Here is a 20,856-nt window from a genome sequence, read left to right on the forward strand (position 1 = left end):
ATCATTTCGGATAGAAAGAACAGTACATCCAAAAAGCCATGAGAAATGATAGACTTGGGCATAGTTGAGAAAATGAAAGATGGGTAGTATGGCATATGAGTAAGGGAGACAGCTAGGAGCTAGGTGGGATCTAGATCATACAGGGTCCTGTAACCAGGTTAATAATGTTGTATTATATGTTCAGTGCAATGAGAGCCACAGAAGGTTTTTGGGCAATGGTGGAGGTGACATGATCTAATTTATGCTTAAAAAAATGTCTTTCGTGTGATACTTGAGTGCTATATGCGTAGAGAATGAGTTGCACAATGATGGGGGAAGACCAATTAGGAAGCTCCTGCAATGTCCAAGCAGAAGATGATGTCAGTGAAGGATCTGGTAGTCATGGAGATGCAGAGAAAAGCAAGGATTAGATTTGAAGATTGAAGATTTGGCTTAATTCTGAAGGGTGAGATCAGAGAAGGTGAAATTTTGCATGAAATACAATTATTGGAGATGGCAAAGTCAAGGTCAAGTCTATGACCATGCAGATGGGATTGAGAGTTTGGATTATGTTGTTATCCTAATAGTAATTCGGTATGCTGCAGCCCATCACAATCCCCCAAATTGTATTTTCTCAGCCTGAAACAGGTTTACCTTCCTGTTTCACTGGTCACTATCTTACAGTCATGTCAAGCATCACTTCCTTTGGAGGTGGGTGCCCAAGTGCCTAGCACCATTCTTGGCACATCGCAAGTGAAGTTATCTAAGGTGTAATTCAGCAACATTTTATTACATGCGTGATAAACATGATAAAGTGTCATAATGCCGCTTTAAGGAACAGTCTAATCTATGCTTTTCACTTATTCTCTGCACAATTTCTTTGTGAACTCAAGCAGTCCACATGATCTCCAATTCTCCTGTGAAAGCACAGTACCTAAAATGCAATCATCAGGTACTATTTCCCTGGGAGTTTTTCTTTCTTTCAAGGTTTTGGGATATTTAGTAGCTTTTCTGGGGATAGCATTGCTCAGGAAATTTAGCTCAGGAAATTCAGGAAACCAGAAGGGTTTTTCTGAAGTTACCATGAGAAATTCTACAATTGCAAAATAAGACCTAACTATCTTTACTTTCTCTGTTTCTTTCTGGATAGGGAGAAAAATACACAAAATTAAGTTTTCTGTAAAAGAGAATTATTTGTATTCTTGTACTTTGCCAGTAGTCTATATACTATATGTAAAGCTGTAATCATAGTCCAGTAGATTTATTTATATTTAATGAAGCAGATTTGATGAGAAATCAAAGGGATGTTATAGCATAGCAATGTTTTGAATTTCTTATTACAGTCTCAGGCTTTAGTCTGTGGTTAATGAAATATTTTTTTAAAAAAAAGCTTAGTTAAAATTAACATGTAAAAACCAAGTGGAAATCTGGACACTACAGTTAAGTAGGCAAGAGAAGAAACCTGGGGTGCCTGGGTGACTCAGTCAGTTAAGGGTCTGACTCTTGATTTTGGCTCAGGTCATGATCTCACTGCTTCATGAGTTTGAACCCCGCTTTGGGCTCTGCACACTGACCCGTGCTGAACCTGCTTAGGGTTCTCTCTCCCTCTCTCTCTGCCCCTCCCCTGCTCTCATGCTGTCTCTCTCAAAATAAATAAACTCGAAAAAAAAGAAAGAAAGAAAGAAAGAAAGAAAGAAAGAAAGAAAGAAAGAAAGAAAGAAGGAAAGAAAGGGAAAAAACCCATATAGATAGTAATGTTGTGTCTAGCTATGTGGGAGAAGCAAACTCAGGTATGGAAGGATTGGGTCTGCTCCAGGCAGCAACTAGAGGCTTCTAGTCATAATGTGGTTAGGAACCAGCAGCATTGGCATTACCTGGAAGCAAGTTAGAGGTGATGAATGATGGGCCCCATTGCATACCAACTGAATCAGACCCTGTATTTTAACAGTATTACAATGTGGCTTTTGCAAATTCAAATTTGAGAAGCACTCTTCTACATTGCGCTAAACTAGAGTTCATAGACCCCTGTTCATCCCCTAGAACCAAAACAACAACAACAACAACAACAAAAACCTTTTGGAATGTAAATCCAGTGTTTTTTTTTTTTAAGAGAAGCAGGTAGAACATGATTTTTGGTGAATTACACTGAATTTCTGAACCAGGAGAGAGGGCAGGGGAGAGTGGAAAAGGATGTATAGGAGACTAGCAAGTCAGGGGCAGAATTAGAGAGAAGGAAACACACAGAAAGAAAAGCACAGGAGGTACACTGAAGGAAACACATCCAGAATAACAGGAGGAGAGACTCCAGGAGACAGAGCAGGGGAGAAGGAAGAGGGGAGAGTAAGTAGGAGGATAGGGAATAAGACAGACAAGGGGAAAGAGAGAGAGGTAAGCAGAAGAAAGGTAGAGAGAGGGTATGTGCTGGGGGCTGGGGTGGGGGTGTGGTTATGGTAAGGATTAAACTTGGAACAGTAGAAAAATACATTTGCTTGGATGCAGAAGGAAAAGAAAATTGTTGGCTACGTACAAATAATTACAGACAATGGGATATTAAGCAGAGAATAGGACACTCAAAACTTTATCTGTATCCATAGCATTGTTTACCAAGAAAAGTAATGCATGAACTTGTATCTTAGGTGTTTTGAAGCAAGTTCAAAGGAAGGTCGTATTTACTTAATCCAAAAGTGAAATGCCATGTGTGTATACAATTTTTTACTTCACATTTTCTAGAATTAAAACTATGGAAAAACTGGAATTTATTAATAAGAATAGAATGATGCTGGAAGGGTCATTTGGAAGTCATTTAATCTGTTCCTCTGACTTTTAAATTGTCTAAAGATCATTTGTTGTATTAAAAGAGGTTCAGAGCTAAAGATTATCTACCCTCCATCATCAGTACCCCTTACATGCATCAGCATATGTTAACACAAAGTTATTACTTTAATTTACTTAAATCCTATTCCGGAGAAATCTCTTTCATTTTACATGCTAACTGATAACAGAAAAGCCATTTTTTTTTAATGTAGCGGCTCATATGTTTGAAGATAGTCATTAAGTGGGGCCTAATTTTTGATAAATTATATCTGTTGTTTAATTTAGGTTTCTAAGTATAATAAAACTGTTTTAATCTCAGTCTCTTAGTATTTCCAGAGTGGAAATTGTAGCTTTAGTAACATTTTAAGTCATATTTAACCTAAGGTCTAAATTGAAGTTTTAATAGTGCCTGTGACATTTTACACTTGTCAAGAGGAATAAAAGTTTATGACCAAGTTATTTAGTATGCCTGAATGGGGACATTTTTAATCTTATCCAGTAAATAATGGAGTAAAACTTAGAAGAAAAGCCAGATACTTCAAACAAAATGGGAAAGGACATCCCTTCCCCCTAAGGATTTATACTCTTTCTCAATCTCTATCACCCTATATCTCTTTACCACAGGATACTGTACTTTATCTAGATTGAGTCACATTAAGTTACCATTTTATCAGATTCTTATCTCTGTCAGACACCAGAAAATGGATTAGGAGTCTGTGTTTGATGGAGAAGGACACCGAGAGCATTTTGATCACATAACTCGGCACTTGTCATAGCTTACTCAGGTGACTTCCCTTAGTTCTAAAATGAAAGTGTATGACAGGTCGTAACCTTGTTGAATCTTGCTTAAGGGAATTCTTGGAAAATATGATTATAGCATATTTTCCTTTGGGACTACCTCAGGAAAGAAAGTAGCCATGAGCCAAAATTCCAAAGGAGAGGAGAAATATTTTTGTGGCTGGTGGGGTGAGAGCATGTTGACAGGTGCCTTTAATTCCTTTCCTTTCATCTTTTGCCTAAATCACCAAAAACTAAAAACTTGAATTCTGTGGTCATACTCTGTAATATTTTTCTTTCTTTTTTTCTCCTTCCTTCCTTCCTTCCTTCCTTCCTTCCTTCCTTTCCTTCCTTTCCTTCTTCCTTTCCTTTCTTGCCTTGCCTTGCCTTGCCTTCTTTCCTTCTTCCTTCCTTCCTTCCTTTCTTTCTTTCTTTCTTTCTTTCTTTCTTTCTTTCTTTCTTTCTTTCTTTCTTTCTTTCTTTCTTTCTTTCCCTTCTGTCCTTCCTTCCTTCCTTCCTTCCTTCCTTCCTTCCTTCCTTCCTTCCTTCCTTCTTTCCCCCGGTACCACTTAAGTCTCTGTTCCTTCTGAGCTATGTTGGTTTATAATTCTTTAAGCCTCTCTTAAAATTTTAATCATCAACCCCAGGTGAATAACCATACATTTCTTACGTTGTATTCCAAGAGGAGTTTGTGTTGTTTGAATATAATGGGTTCCCTTAACCCTGTATAAAGGTTTTTATCCATAGAGTACATTGTGAACATTCTTTATAGTTACAAATAGAATTTGTACATGGATATTTTGTATATATGTATACACATATATATTTTGTGTAGATTTGCACATATATAATTTGTATGGAATTAGTTACAACTAATTCTGTCCTTAATTTTGTTCTCCACAAATGCAGTATATGTTCATTTATGACCTTGGTGAATTTACTTAAGCTCTTTATGTTTCAGTTTTCTCACCTGTAAAAAAAGGGGACGTTACTTCTACTTACCTTAGAGAGGTTTGAGGAGGATTAAATAAGTTGATATATACAAGGGGCTTAGAACTGTGCCTGGTTGACAAGCATTATATAAATGGTAGCTGTTGTATTATGTGCTATTTACTGTATTAGGCACATTACTATGGTTCCAAAGAATGTTTCTCTTCATTGCAGATAAGTAAAGGCTGACAAACTAATGCCACATACGCTTACATTCAGATGAGTTTTTTGTTCCCAGAGTCAATCCTCTCATACATAAGTGTACTTAAAATCCGTATAAATATTTGTGAAATGATAGATAGTCTTCGTATATCAGTGCATGGTATGTCTTTTATGATAAATATATTTTTGAGGGCTTATAGAATTATTGTCATTGGCATGGCCAGCATTGAAATATTTCATTGTGGCCTTTCTCAAAATGTGTTCCAGTGAAGCATTTCTGTAAGCTGTCAAAAAATAATTTGTAAAATAAGTCTTTAAACAAATTTCTAAACATATCTCTTTTCTATAAGACTTTTGAGGGTTTAAAATATTGATGAATCCTAAGAAACATGAGTAGGAGATCTAAGTTACTACAATTCCCACATTTATATGGAATGCCAATTTTTTTTTTTTTCAGAAAACAATTTGTTTTCTCAGAATGCATTTTGGATGAAAAGTAGTGTTTGGTATTTTGTGGGTGGATGTACATTTTCAAAAGTGTCTGAGTATCTCAGGTTCAGGTCTGTGGTTATTTATCTACATGGTTTCTTTGTTTCAAGAGCAAAAGAGTAAGATTATGATATACTATTCTATTTCTTTTTTTTTTTTTCCTTCTTCCAGGGATGTTTTCTTCTCCTACATCAGTATGTTGAAGGCTATAACAGGGGACCATTCAATATTCCAAACAATTCAAATATGGTGCTTACCAAAACTTTGCAAAGAGGTGCTCAGCAGTGTGTGTGGCCTTACCCTTTTCTCTCACTAATATCCTGTTACTGTTAATAGTCTTGACCTCAGCTTTCTAAACTTTGCTTTCTATAATGGATATAATTTACCTCTTGCAAGCATTTGACACAATTGACCTCCTTTGTGAAACGTTCGCTTTCCCAGAATTTCGTGACACCCAGCTAGATCAGGATTACATTCTGCTGCATGTAACTAAAGTCAGGCAATTTACCAGACGGGTTTAAAATTGATTCTGGAGGAAGGCTGTACCACAGAAGTATGGCAGCTCCAAGAAGCCATCAAGAATCCAGCTTCCTTTTATTTTTCTGCTCTGCCAGCCTTAGTATGTGGCTTTCTTCCTTGTGGTTACAAGCTGATGGCTGTACCTCTCAATATCACCTTTCTGTGCTGTACTAGAAGGAGGAGTGTAAAAAATCAGCAGCTATCCCCGTCCCCCTACCCCTGCTTTTTTTTTTTTTTTTTTTATCAAGACAGTAAATTTCTGGAAATCTTCACCCAGTAGAAGTCTATTACATTTCATTGGCTAGACCTATGTCACATGACCACCTTTAGTTTCAAAGATGTATGGTGTTCAAAAACAAAACTCAAGGGAGTTATACTTTATTAAGTGATTCATGAATCAGGCAGCATCCCTGTAGCAAGTAGAAAGATGCTCCCAGGAGTACATCAACAAATGAAAGGTTTTTATAGGAAGGAGGGTAGGGCCAGTCATTATTAGCAAAAGAAAAGAAAGGATTGTTTCAGGCAAGGTCACCTTCCATCAGGGGAAGGGCAGGGGGTCTTATCATACACATGACCTCATCTTCCTTTGGGGAATGGAGAGGGCCCCTGTGACAGATTACCTCATTGGTGTTGACCAGAAATTTTCAGATTTATTGGCTTAAAATTCCCTTCCTGGAGAGGTTGAAACTACAATTAAGTCTTGGTTTGCTGTCCTGGGGAAGTGACTCTACCTTGAGCCTGCAGTTTTCTTTTTAGTAAGGAGAAGTGTTTTTAACTAGCTCATTTCTTCCCCAAACAACATTTGGTATTTTGCTAAAAGGAAGAACAGAAAAATGGATGTTCACTAGCCAACTAGCAAGGTCCACCATCTACCTGCTATTGATTTTCTTATTTATATCTAGACTAGTCTTGGCTTATAGCTGAAATGTTCACATTCCTGGAGTGTTTATTCTTCTCTTTTTGCTCTGTGGTTTGCCTTGGATGACCACACCTACCTCTTTGGATTCTTCTAGCACTATTGTCCTGTTTCACTCCCTGTTCTCTTGTCTCTAGCTTTCACTTCCACCGTTAGCTCCATTTGGAGATCCTGGTAGTATCTCCAGCTGAAATGTCCAATATGAGACTTAACCATCTTCCTTTCCATTCCTGCCTTTCCTCTAGTTTTTCCTAGCTCTGAAAGGGATACCACCATCCATTTGGCTCTCCAGACTAGAAACTTGAGATTAATTCTTTCTTCCTTTCTTTCCATCTGTTCCTATCAGTTGATCCTCAAGTCTTGCTGATGATTTGTCTTGAATAGCTGTAGGATTTTTCCACTTACCTTCATTCCTCTCACTATTCTTCTAATTTGTGTCACCATTATTTCTCAACTACATAACTGTAATACTATTTTGCAAGTAAAAATCTGATCTGTCCCTCTTGATTGTTCACTCAGAGATTCTCCAATGCCCCTAAAATCTAAACCCTTGAAAATGATTTGCAAGGGTCTGTGTGATCCTGGCATTGGTGGCCTAAAATTCATGGTCTCCTACCCCTATCTCTTTGGTCTAGAAAAAAAATATTTATTGTTTCAGAGTTCAGAAGGCCCATCCTTTACTCTTAGCCTCCTTTTCTGCACATCCTACCCCTCCCACTGTCACATCAAGTTTAACCTTACCCATATCACCCTGTATTCCTTTATCATATTATGTAACTCCTGTATTGTAATTAGATTGTATTTACCACTTAATTCCTTTTTTTTTTTAAGTTTATTTATTTGTTTTGGGAGAGAGCACACACGCCTGCAAGCAGGGAAGGAGGAAAAGGGGAGGGGGGAGAGAGAGAGAGAATCCCAAGTAAGCTCCATGCTGTCAGCACTGAGCACAACTGGGGGCTTAATCGAACGAAATGTGAGATCACTATCTGAGCTGAAATCAGGAGTGGGATGCTTAACTGAGCCACCCAAGCATCCCTTGCACTTAATTGTAAATACTGTAACTTGTACCTAGTATAGGTCACAAAGGGAGTGTTATTACTAAATCTCTGTCAGTAAACAATTCTGTATAATGATCCCTACCAACCAACAATAATGGAAAAAAAAAAAAGGTTTCTTTATATTTGAAGGTGCTAATGTGCAATTTGGCATTTTGTTTCCCCAGTAGAAATGAGAGACCGCATACATTATCTATTTTTTTTTAGCCTGGTATGTTTTATGCCTCACCTTTTTTTTTTTTCTTCCATGTAGAAATTTTTTTTTCTAGAATCAACTCCAATGGCAAGTTAAATCTGTGACTGTATCTCAGCTAATTTTTCTGAAAAGAGTTTCAAGTATAACATTCATTTATTTAATACCATATTCTGATCATTAACTCAGACCATAGAATTTATTATACCTTAAATAGAATGAAATTAAGTTTTGGAATTTAAACTAAACAGTGGATACTTGCACGGATACTGAAAAAGAAATATGTATGAACATATATCAAGAGAAGTAAGTATCACCCCCCCCACATTGGAACAAACTATTCATTAACATTTAGATTTAGATTTAAACACTTAAATGTATAGTTTAAAATTTTATACCAATGTTTGCATTACTAATCTAATATACACTGCTTGAACATCGATTGTGAGGCATAACCACAGAGAATCCTTCCCAAAACTTTAGAATTTAGATTTTTCTCTTATGGTGTTAGATATAAAAATTAACAGAATAAAACATTGCTCACATTAGTATGAATATTTAAAAGCATAAACATTTTGGGGATCCCTGGGTGGCTCATTTGGTTAAGCGGTCGGCTCTTGGTTTCGGCTCAGGTGATCATCTTCTGGTTTGTGGGTTCGATCCCCACATCGGGCTCTGCGTTGATGGTGTAAAGCCTTCTTGGGACTCTCTGTCTCTCTCCCTCTCTCTTGCTCTCTCTCCCTCTCACTCTGCCCCTCCCCTGCTCTCTCTCTTTCTCTCAAGGTAAATTAGCTTAAAAAATATACGTATTTTTCATGTGAATATAAATATAAATTTATATATATAAATATAAGTTTATATTTATATATATAAATATTTTTCATGTAAGTATAAAACAACCATGTTAAATATTTTAAAATTTTAGAACACTCTTTTTTTGTTTAAAGTAAGACATAAAGCCTAGACCTTAGAAGAACACAGTCCTTTACATTGGTAACTACTTCTTTTGACTGACTCAGTTATGCTGATAACCATTGTCTAAGTTATAGCATTGCTACTAAGAGGGGGGAGGGGCAGAAAGTTGTTAATTTAAATGAAACGGTTGCAATTTAATTAATTTTATTGTGATACAATTGACATATAAAATTGTATTACTTTCAGGTATACAACATAATGATTTGATACATGTGTATATTGCAAAATGATTACCACAGTAAGTTTCACATTTTTCACCATGTATAATCATACATTTTTTTCTTGTGATGAGAAAAAAGATCTACTTTTAAGATCTCCCTTAGCAACTTTCAGATATGCAACACAGTATTGGTACCTATAGTCCCTAGGACTTACTTATCTTTTAACTGGAAGTTGGTCATTTTTGATCACTTTCATCTATTTGCCCCACCCCTCTGCCCTCATCTCACACCCACCTCTAGTACTCCTTAGTCTGTACTCTGTTTCTAGGAGTTTGGTTTGTCTTTCTTTGTCTCATTTATTTCACTTAACATAACGCCCTCAAGATCTGTCCATGTTGTTGCATCTGACAGGATATACTTTTTTTTTTTTAACATTTATTTATTTTTGAGAGACAGAGAGAGACAGAACATGAGCAGGGGAGGAGCAGAGAGAGAGGGAGACACAGAATCAGAAGCAGGCTTCAGGCTCCGGGCTGTCAGCACAGAGCCCGACGCGGGGCTCGAACCCACGAACCGTAAGATCATGACCTGAGCTGAACTCGGACGCTTAACTGACTGAGCCACCCAGGCGCCCCATAGGATTTCCTTTCTTTTTATGGCTGAATAATATTCCATCATGTGCATGTATATATACACACATACAAACACACACACATATACCCTTACACAAACATACCCCATATTTATTTTATTTGTTCATTCCTAGGTTTCCATTGCCTTGGCCAGGGAAATGCTGTTATCTTTGTGAGGTAGTGATTTCATTTCCTTCATAAATACCCAGAAGTAGAAATGCTGGATCTTATAGTAGTTCTGTTTTTTTTTTTTGAGGAACCTCCATACTGTTTTCCATAGTGGCTGCACTGACATGGTTCCAATTTTAAAGAGATTTTTATTGAAGTCAGAAAGTATACACACACATTCATATTCACACGCACACAAACTGAGGAAATATTTTTACATGCTGCTATGGATTCAGTTAAAGCTCCTTTTTAATGTTTTTAAAAATGTCAGATTCAAATCTTCTTTAGATTCTTAAAAATAGGGTTGAAGCATATGATTTATTCATGAAATTTTGGCTAGGAAAAATATGAACAAAGAAATTCTCTTCCTCTATTCTTGCCCTGAAATGCTACAGTTACTGTGATAATTAGCTCAATGTTATTGTGGGTTATTTTTTTCTTATAAATAATTTATACCTCAGTTTGCCTTCATCCTTTAAAATGGCAATGCATGAAATTGATTTTGTAGAATTGTACCTTTGATTAATATTTAATTTGAAATTATTTTACAGATTCAAGTTTCGATGTAACTATGTCACATTTTGAGATGCTAAGTGTATATTAGAAAACTTGAGTGTACATGTCTTTATAATCACTCACTGTTTTATTATTCAAAAGCACCATTTCCTCAGTTTATAAAGTAATATATTTTATAATGTGTAATTTTTTTTTTTGGCTCAGTAACAGAATTGATTACATTTAGAATCACTTCATTCCCCCAGCTCCCTGTCCCCCTGAAGTTCAGGCCATATGCCTATAATATTAAATATATAACATGTAGATGTTGTAAATAAACTATTTACCAATATGAAAATACGCATTTGAAAATATAAGTCATTAAATCCACCGAATACAGGTCAAGTCTCTACTTTATGCAACTATTTCTGTCATTCACATATCTGAGGACCTTGGGCAATCAGTTCACAGTGAAAGCTGTTGAGTTCCTGATGCTCATGTAGGTGAAGAGGCCCGGGACCTAGAGGGACATATTTCATAGGCAACTTGAGTTGATGAGTGGAAATGATAGCTTGAAAGATTAGTACTATCTTATTCCTCTCTTCCCAATCCCATTATCTTTTCTCCCCTTAAAAGCCTTTTGATTTGGTACAAAGGTGGGGGGCTACTGTAGAGTAGAGTTACACATGTCTGTCAAAGGTTGTTTTCCCATTCAGCTCAAGAACCTGGAATTTGTCCAATGGTAACCTACCATGCTATGTGCATGGATCTTAATCCGGCCCTTTGTCGTTTTAGCAATAAATGACAAACATACAAAAAACAAGATAGGGTTGGGATCATGTGATTAATGATATACATTTGTTTACCATTGATTTCCCTTCTTGCTGTGTCTGCTGCATGAGGACCAGGAGCTTGTCACTCTTTATCACTGCTGATCTAGAACAATGCCCAAGCAAGTCTCTGGAATGTTTGGTGAATGGATGTTATGCTAGTTTAATGCTTGGAATTGATTTTCTGGGACTTTCCTAAGGACCTGATAATACCTCCTAACCTCTGTGACTTCATTTGCTTATCTATAAATAAGCAATGCAATTTGCTATCTTATGTAATAATTGCATAATTAGCTAACTATTGGAAAGTAATTTGGACCAGTCAGAGATAGGCATTGTACAGATAAGAGGGGGTTATCTTTACTAGCTAATCAATGATATCATTAGAACTTCTGATATTTCTTATGCTTTTGCAGAACTGTACAATCTTAGTATCTGGAAGAAAGGCTGTGGTTCTATAAAAATAGAGGAGAGGAAGAGAGGAAAGGGAGAAGGTTTTAAGTTTAATTCACTATGATGACCATGTCTATGAAACTTTCTTTAAAATTATGCTTTTTCATGAGACTTTGTGTATTTTTTATTGACTTTTTTTTTTTTTTTTTTTAGTTTTTTAGCCGGGAAATGTGGATTTGCATGTCTAGGGGAAATTAGTGAGTGAATGTCAGCCATGATCATATTTGGCAGGGATGATAAGCCTGCTTTCAGAAGGGGCATTCCTCCGGTTCTTGGCTGGCTCAGTTGGAGGAGTGTGGCTCTTGATCTCTGGGTTGTGAGCTCGAGCCCCATGTCAGGTGGAGAGATTACTTAACTAAAGTCTTAGGGGCACCTGGGTGGCTCAATCAGTTAAGCATCCAACTTTGGCTTAGGTCGTGGTCTCTTGGTTTGTGGGTCAAGCCCCACATCAGGCTGATAGTGCAGAGCCTGTTTGGGATTCTCTCTCTGCTCCTCTCCCACTCATGCACCTACCCATGCATGCTCTCTCTCTCAAAATAAATAGACATTATATATACATACACACACACACACACACACACACACACGTAAAATGAAAAAAATAAAGAAATAAAAAATATGAAATCTTAAAAAAAAAAAAAAAAGAAGAATGTGCATTCCTTTATGTTTTCCCAGACATTTCTGCTTGGGGATGTGGGATGTGGGAGTGGGAGAACTGTTTCTGTAAGGGATAATTTTTTTGGTTTTTATTTCTGAAGGACAACGTTAGCCTTAGTTTTGGATCGTATTCTCACAGCATTCATTCCATTGACTAGCCTTACATGCCTATAATTGTGTGGAAACCTAGTTTGTCTTTTATGTGTTTAATTCATTAGATGGCTAGAGATCATTTCTGTGTTTTTCATCTGTGCTGTATCTTCCCTTTATCTGATAGTTGTTTGGCACATTTAACTGTGCCAGATTTTGCTCCCTGTTTAAGTGTGTTTTTGTGCAAGTGAACTGTTACAAATGATGCATGCAAACACACCCATTTGTATCCTGCCACTCATAACCCTCTTCTTTTTATACTAATGTCCCCCAAATTCTGACTTTTTACAAGGTGGACTTATTTTGAGAACAAAATCCTATTATTTCAAAGACATTCCTTTTGGGACATTTATTGTACTACAGAGAATCTCTCCTTTCAAATGACTCGTATTTCACTTAATGTTTACAAAAACTGTTCATTTATCTGACATAAGGGGCTAATCAAACGGCTTAAGTACATTCCTGGCTGTTTGGAAGCTTTTTAAGCACCATAGAGAGAGTACTTAGCAATGGAAATTGTGTTTATGTGTGTGGAATATCGCCGCTGAAATTCTGAACAGACCCAAAGGAAGAAGAATATTGAATTTTAATATTCAAGCAAACATAACTTATTTCTGTTTTATATTTAACTTAGTGGGATAAATTGGCTGTTATGGAAACCTTCTTATAGAATATAAGCTACGATGTTATTTTTTTTTTAATTTGAAGAAGAAGTTGAGGTGGAAGGCTGTTAACTGTAAAAATAACCACTACTTGCGAGTGTGTGCTCTGTGCCAAACACTGTTTATATTTATTAATTTACTTAATCCTCACAAAAACTCAGTGAAGTACGTATTGTTATTACCCTTACTTTTTAGATGAAATCAAGGCCCAGGTGGTTTAAATAACCATCATGCTCGTGATCCTTATGCTATATTTCTTCTCACACTGATGTGAAACTTAAGACAAATTCATTTTATATTTGAGACAATTACCTTCCCACAAAATAAGACCAAAGCATAATATACATTTACTTCCCTTGGTAAAATTACTGTTAATGTGGCAGTAGGTACTAAAATGTACAATTTTCAGTTTGTATTTTTCTATTTGTTTTCCTAATCTGTAGTTACAGACAAGAACCAGTAAAATGTTAATGTTGTACATGCAAATCCTTTTCATACATGAAAATCATACATTTTTCTTCAGCTGCAGTCAGTGGTTCAATATCTGTACATTTTGCATTTAGGATTAAGCTATGGCTTTGATATTTATACATTATTGACAAACCGAACTATCATTAAATTAGTATACTTAAAAATATGCTTCCCAATTAAAACATGAGATGGGCTAAAAGGAGGAGGTAAAGTGATGGTTGATCAGTGTTCTTTCTGTCTTTATTATTTTTTTAATAAGGCTTAAGAAACTTAACCTATATCTTCCTCAATTTGTTGTGATACACTAAGTGATTTCCGTCACTCCTGTGTAATTAAAGAAACAAAACAGATGAACATAGGGGAAGGGAAGGAAACAATAAGATAAAAACAGAGAGTGAGGCAAACCATAAGAGACTCTTAAATACAGGGAACAAACTGAGTGTTGCTGGAGGGGGGGGATGGGCTAAATGAGTGATGGGCATTAAGAAGGGCACTTGTGATGAGCACTGGGTGTTGCATGTGATGAAGCACTGACTTCTACACCTGAAACTAATATTACACTGTATGTTGACTAACTGGAATCTAAATATAAACTTGAAAAAAAAAAGGATAAAGTGACTTTGAGTCAAGAAACCATTCCTAATATGACCCCTTAAAAGAACATGACTGGTATGTCCAGGAGAGATCAATATGTGGAATCTTCTGACATGACATAGGTAATCTTTTAAAGCCTGGATATTGACTAGACAATCCACTAAGTAAATAGCTGGGAAGCAGTAAAGCTTCAGTTGGCTTGCATTGTGAACACATGCTGCTTCCCTTTCTCTTGTATTGATGAGACCCTTCTTGTGATGTGTTCAGCTTTCCGTTATGGTCATTTACTTTGATTCTACTTAATTTATACTTAATCTTGTTGTTTTATGTTATCAGATTCAGCATGTAATTCTTCAACTTAAAAACTGGGAGTTACTCATTTCTGGCTAATAAGCTTCAGTGATGTGAAAGTCCCAGTATTTCAGTCTGGTCTTGGATTATCTGACCTAGAAAATGTGTGAATTCCCCTGCTCAGAGGATCTCTGGAAGCATCACTTCTGAGGACGCACTTGGGGCTGCTTGAAGCTCAGGTGACCATGATCTCCTGAGGGTCAGATACAATAAGCCTTGAGAAAATCAAACACAGATTGATAGTATTGAATGACATAAACTTTGTATCAGAGGGAGTAGTCCTAATTTACTTTGCTTTGACAGTTGCAGAGATAACATGTTGTCAATGTATCATTGACTTTTTCACTAAAATTGGTAAAGTATTTGTAAGTATATGAAAGATCATGTCAATGTTGTAATGTTCCTCTGCTCCAGAAAGAAGCATAAAAAATGATCAGTAAATTGGTTACAGAAACATCGTGGTGGAGAATTAGACATACACCAAATTAGGACAACTGCCAGGTACTTTCTGTTTTCATATCTGAATGTTTTATGGTGATAGGCTCAGGGTCCATGAGATTTCTTTTCTGCATGAGGTTTCCTAAAAGTATGAAGGTTGTATATATAGGTACATTGTCCTCAACTTCATAGGTATATTTCCTGGCTCCTTACAAGGCAGCTGAGAAGACAAATGAACAGTCAACAGTCTGAACTTGTAAAGTTCAAGAAGGAAAGCCAGGATCTAATTGAGCTGATGCTTTATTTCTTTTGGCTGCCCTACCTGGTGATTTTTTTATACCCTGAAGAGTAAGCAGACACTGAGTAAAGAAAGATTGCTGCACATTTACATGAAACAAAACACACAAATTGCCAAATAAGGGATAATGGTTTATCTTCAAGTGTTGAAAGCCTCAAATGTTTCTCTAAAATTTATAGCTATTTTTAGTTCTCTCAATTGAACCATGTTTGATAACCAGCAAGTTACTGTATTTTCCATGCTAGAACTTTTTCTAGTTAATAACTTTCCCAAGCCATTCTTCCATCATTGGTTTTCACACATTTCTCTCATCACTTTTAATACTCTGACTCTTTTATGGACCATAGGCATTCCAAAATATTTACCTATTTCTCTTTGCAAAATGGGGTTTTCACTGATTTCTTTTCCATTTATAGATGTAAATGTCATTAACATAATTTAACCTTATATCGTAGAAGAAGGAATAAATTAGAATTGTTTTACAATTTTTCCATAGACGGTTTACCACATATATGTGTTCTTTTCAGAGTTGATTCAAAATCTCCTACCAACAGACTTTGGTGCTCACAACATGAATTCTTAATATTTAACTTATTATCAAGTATTACCATCAGTTAATGTGTGTTGAATGCCCATGGGGCTGCTGGCATAGACATGTGGTGTGTACCTAAAAAAATATAACAATCACAGAACAATTTAGGCTCTGTTGTGTAGTAGCTCTGATCTTCAACAACATGAATAAGAACTCACATAGGGAAGAATAAAGAGAAGGAAGATATTTTTTGAATGGAAGCTGAGAGTTGGGGTTGAGAAATAAAAAAGCCAGTTATTTCCTTTTTGCTTGCTTTCTTCTTTGGATTCTTTGAATTAGAATTGTTAATAGGCCAGATGAATCTGTCTAAGTGGAATCCTTCAAAGCTGAGTGAACGATATGTCCCCAGAGAAATTATCTTACTGGGATATGATCTGAGTTTATGCCAAAGGCCTGTTTAAAGGTTCAAGATGACTAAGGACTTCTTCAGACTGGAGTTTTAACAGTCTTTCTTAAATATGCTTTCTTTTCTCTTTATTGTGGCTGAAGAATGATGATGGAAATTCAGATTTTATAAAGTTAATCATATTTCTAGATATAAAACAACTTAATTTACCACCTTCAACAGACTATACTTATATTGATATGGCACCAAGGCAAAATAAGTAGCATAAATTTGTGTAATTTAGCTTAATCTTTGCTTACTTTAGAAATACTTATTATTTTTCTAAGAAGTAATATCCTTATTGGTACAGAATATTTCAGATTTACTTTTATAGCCATATATAAGAGAAATTCTAGCTCTATTGATACTATCATCATTGATTAAGATATGAAAATTTTATGATGCAGCCTTAGAACTCAAGGTGAACGTTTTCAATTTTAGATTTTTTTAGCTGGTCTGCTAATGCTTAAGTCATTCTACTTGAGGTATATAGTGAAGTTCTCAGTGGAGGATTTCTTGTTCTGACTAGTTCAAAGAAGATGGATGTAAATAAACTCTTATTTGTACATCTGTCTCTTTTCTTTTTCTTTTTTCCAATGAGAGAATACCTGAACCCAACAAGTAATGTCTATTCAGGCTCTGAATAAGCTAGACAGTAACTCCTGGAAACTACATTATTTATGAAGCTTGGAAATTGTAGCCCCAGTTATTATAGTATTGTACTCCATTCATAGTCACAAGTGTTATAAGACAGATACTTAAAGAGATTAGAAAGTGTTCTCTTTGGTAGCACTATACTAAAATTGGAACAATACAGACATTAGCTTGTCCTGTATGTAAGGATGATACACAAATTTGTGAAGCAGTCCATATTTTATCCTAATATCTGTGGGTGGGGAAACAGTCTCTGTAAGTGAAGTGATTTACCTCCTCAAGGTCCTCAAGGACCCATCCCTAATTCCACCGCCTCCTCCAAAAAAAAAAAAAAAAAAAGCGATAGAGGAAGATTAGATAAACAATATTATTTATAGATCAATTCCAAAGTTTTTCATTTAGAAAACAGCATTTTGGAAAAAGTGATCTGAATGTAGTTCTATTTGATTTTTTTATATAAATTAAAATTTTCCCATAGAAAAATAGTTAAGGGCATATTTTGGATATAATCTAAATTTTGCTTTTGTAATTAAGCCTTGTATCTCAATAAGGGTTATACTATAGAAAAATACTTTCAAAAATCTCTCATAAATAAAGTATATAAATATATGGGAGAGAACTGTAATCAGTGTGTAGAAATATTGGAAATATGTTATACCAGATAAAAACAATGCTAATCTGATCTATATTTTTCATTGTGATTTTGTTTAGAAATAACCATAGAGGATTATGAAATTAATTTTAAATAGAAATTGAATATAGAAATTTTTGATAGAAGTGGGTTAAAATCCAATCAGAAACACCAATGCTATTTTTTTCTCTTTATCTCCCCAAATTTGAAATATTTTTAAGAATTGTGAAAATCCTTTAGAAAATTCTGTGTGTTTCTTACTATTTGGTACCTTTATAATTTTGAACAAATCTGAAGTTAACCCACTGTCAATTCTATATTTTTGCGCATTGTGTTTTCAGGAGCCCGAAGTGTAAAGGCTAATTTTCAACTTGTTAGAAGAGATCATAGTCTTTCATTTTTTTATCAAACTGTGTGTGATGGTGGGACCACTATTTTCTGTACCCCTTCTGTCTTTCCAGTTTGTCTCTGTTTTGTTTCTCTTGTTTCAACCAAACATCCAATAAAAATATTGAAAAAAGGGAACAGGCTTATTTGCAGGTTTTCTGTGCTGATCCTTTAAGAGAAAGGACTTTTGTGTAAAACGATTAATTTGTCATTTTTCATAAAAATTGCCATTTTCAACTACATATCTTATCTTTAAAATGCACTTTCTCCGTTATTACCTAAGGTTTTAGTTAAGTTTAAATAGGTAAAATTAAATGCATATTTTATGCCAGAACACCTTTTTCCAAGGTTAGTGTTACAAAACCAAGTAAGTTATAATAAAGACATTGATTCATATTATTGATTCTTCTCATCATTCACTGAGATTGTAGTAGTGTCAAAGAAACAGTTATATAGGATGAGGGCTATTGGAGTCTAAATAGCATGTCAAATGGACATGGGATAGATATGTATATTAAATATACACAGCTTTCCCATCTGGCTCTTAAGTCCCTTCTAACATTAAACTTCTCAGCAAAACTTATTGTATGCACTGAGTGAAATATTATTTGAAAAAAATATTGTAACTGTTACCTTTAAATTTGCATACATTTTCTTGTATTGTGAATGTTGGTATTAAATATTTGGTAAATTTCTATACTTAACATCAGTTTTTCAATTTTTGATCAAAGCAAGTAGTTTAATTCTTTGTGATTTTTGAAGAGATTTTTAAAATATAATATGAAACTATTTTTGGAAATTATGGAGCACAGTGTATGTTTCTGGCCTATTTATATAGCCAGTGATTCATACAAAATGAATTTTTTTAATTTTAATTTTTTTTTGTTTAATTTTTTTTTCAACGTTTATTTATTTTTGGGACAGAGAGAGAGACAGAGCATGAACGGGGGAGGGCCAGAGAGAGAGGGAGACACAGAATGGGAAACAGGCTCCAGGCTCTGAGCCATCAGCCCAGAGCCTGACGCGGGGCTCGAACTCACGGACCGCAAGATCGTGACCTGGCTGAAGTCGGACGCTTAACCGACTGCACCACCCAGGCGCCCCAATTTTAATTTTTATTTAACTTATTTTTTAAAAATTTACATCCAAGTTAGTTAGCATGTAGTGCAACAAAGATTTCAGGAGTAGATTCCTTAATGCCCCTTACCCATTTAGCCCATCCCCCTCTACTACCCCTCCAGTAACCCTGTGTTTGTTCTCCATATTTAAGAGTCTCTTATGTTTTGTCCCCCTCCCTGTTTTTATATTATTTTTATTTCCCTTCCCTTATGGTCATCTGTTTTTTTCTCTTAAAGTCCTCATATGAGTGAAGTCATATTATTTTTGTCTTTCTCTGACTAATTTCACTCAGCATAATACCCTCCAGTTCCATCCATGTAGTTGCAAATGGCAAGATTTCATTCTTTTTGATTGCTGACTAATACTCCATTGTACACACACACACACACACACACACACACCATATTTTCTTTATCCATTCATCCATCGATGGACATTTGAGCTCTTTCCATACTTTGGCTATTGTCGACACTGCTGCTATAAACATTGGGGTGCATGAGTCCTTCAAAACAGCATACCTGTATTCCTTGGATGAATACCTAGTAGTGCATTTGCTGGGTCGTAGGGGAGTTCTATTTTTAGTTTTTTGAGGAACCTCCATACTGTTTTCCAGAGTGGCTGTACCAGTTTGCATTCCCACCAGCAGTGCAAAAGAGATCCTCTATCTCTGCATCCTTGCCAACATCTATTGTTGCCTGAGTTGTTAATGTTAGCCATTCTGACAGGTGTGAGGTGGTATCTCATTGTGGTTTTGATTTGTATTTCCCTGATGATGAGTTATGTTGAGCATTTTTTCTTGTGTTGGTTGGCCATTTTGATGTCTTCTTTGGAGAGGTGCCCATTCATGTCTTTTGCCCATTTTTTCACTGGATTATTCGTTTTTTGGGTGTTGAGTTTGGTAAGTGCTTTATAGATTTTGGATACTAACCCTTTATCTGATATGTCATTCGCAAATATCTTTTCCCATTCCGTTGGTTGCCTTTTAGTTTTGCTGATTGTTTCCTTTGCTGTGCAGAAGCTTTTTATTTTGATGAGGTCCCAATAGTTCATTTTTGCTTTTGTTTCCCTTGCCTCTGGAGATGTGTTGAGTAAGAAGTTGCTGTCACTAAGGTCAAAGAGGTTTTGCCTGCTTTCTCCTCAAAGATTTTGATGGCTTCCTGTCTTACATTTAGGTCTTTCATCCATTTTGAGTTTATTTTTGTGTATGGGGTAAGAAAGTGGTCCAGGTTCATTTTTCTGCCTGTCGTTGTCCAGTTTTCCCAGCTGAAGAGACTTTTCCACTTGCTGAAGAGACTGTCTTTATTCCATTGGATATTCTTTCCTGCTTTGTCAAAGATTAGTTGGCCATATATTTCTGGGTCCATTTCTTTTTCCAAGAAAAAAAAATAAAGTACTGTTTCTGTGCCAGTACTACACTGTCTTGATTATTACAGCTTTGTAATATAGCTTGCAGTCCAGGATGATGATGCCTCCTGCTTTGGTTTTCTTTTTCAAGATTGCTTTGGCTATTTGGGGACTTTTCTGGTTCCATATAAATTTTAGGATTGTTTACTCTAGCTCTGTGAAGAATACTGCTGTTATTGTGATAGGGATTGTATTGAATATGTAGATTGCTTTGAGTAATATTGACATTTTAATAATATTTGTTCTTCCTTTCCAGGAGCATGGAATCTTTTTCCATTTTTTTGCCTCTTCAATTTCTTTTATAAGCTTTCTATAGTTCTCAATGTATAGGTTTTTCACTTCTTTGGTTAGATTTATTCCTAGGTATTTTATGGTTTTGGGGGCAATTGTAAATGGGATCGATTCCTTGATTTCTCTTTCTGTTGCTTCATTATGGGTATATAGGAATGCAACCT

General features: G+C 35.7%; 1 protein-coding gene and 1 non-coding gene across 6 annotated transcripts in view; both read left to right on the plus strand.

Moving 5' to 3' along the window:
• Positions 1–20,856, plus strand: part of ROBO1 (roundabout guidance receptor 1) — a 408,648-nt gene that overhangs the window by 80,242 nt on the left and 307,550 nt on the right. The gene's annotated exons all lie outside the window — the stretch shown is intronic.
• On the plus strand, positions 16,982–17,083 carry LOC115524333. Its single transcript, XR_003972043.1, has one exon. It is a non-coding gene; the product is annotated as a U6 spliceosomal RNA (small nuclear RNA).

The sequence above is a fragment of the Lynx canadensis genome, chromosome C2 (genome assembly GCF_007474595.2).
Source record: "Lynx canadensis isolate LIC74 chromosome C2, mLynCan4.pri.v2, whole genome shotgun sequence".
Taxonomy (NCBI): domain Eukaryota; kingdom Metazoa; phylum Chordata; class Mammalia; order Carnivora; family Felidae; genus Lynx; species Lynx canadensis.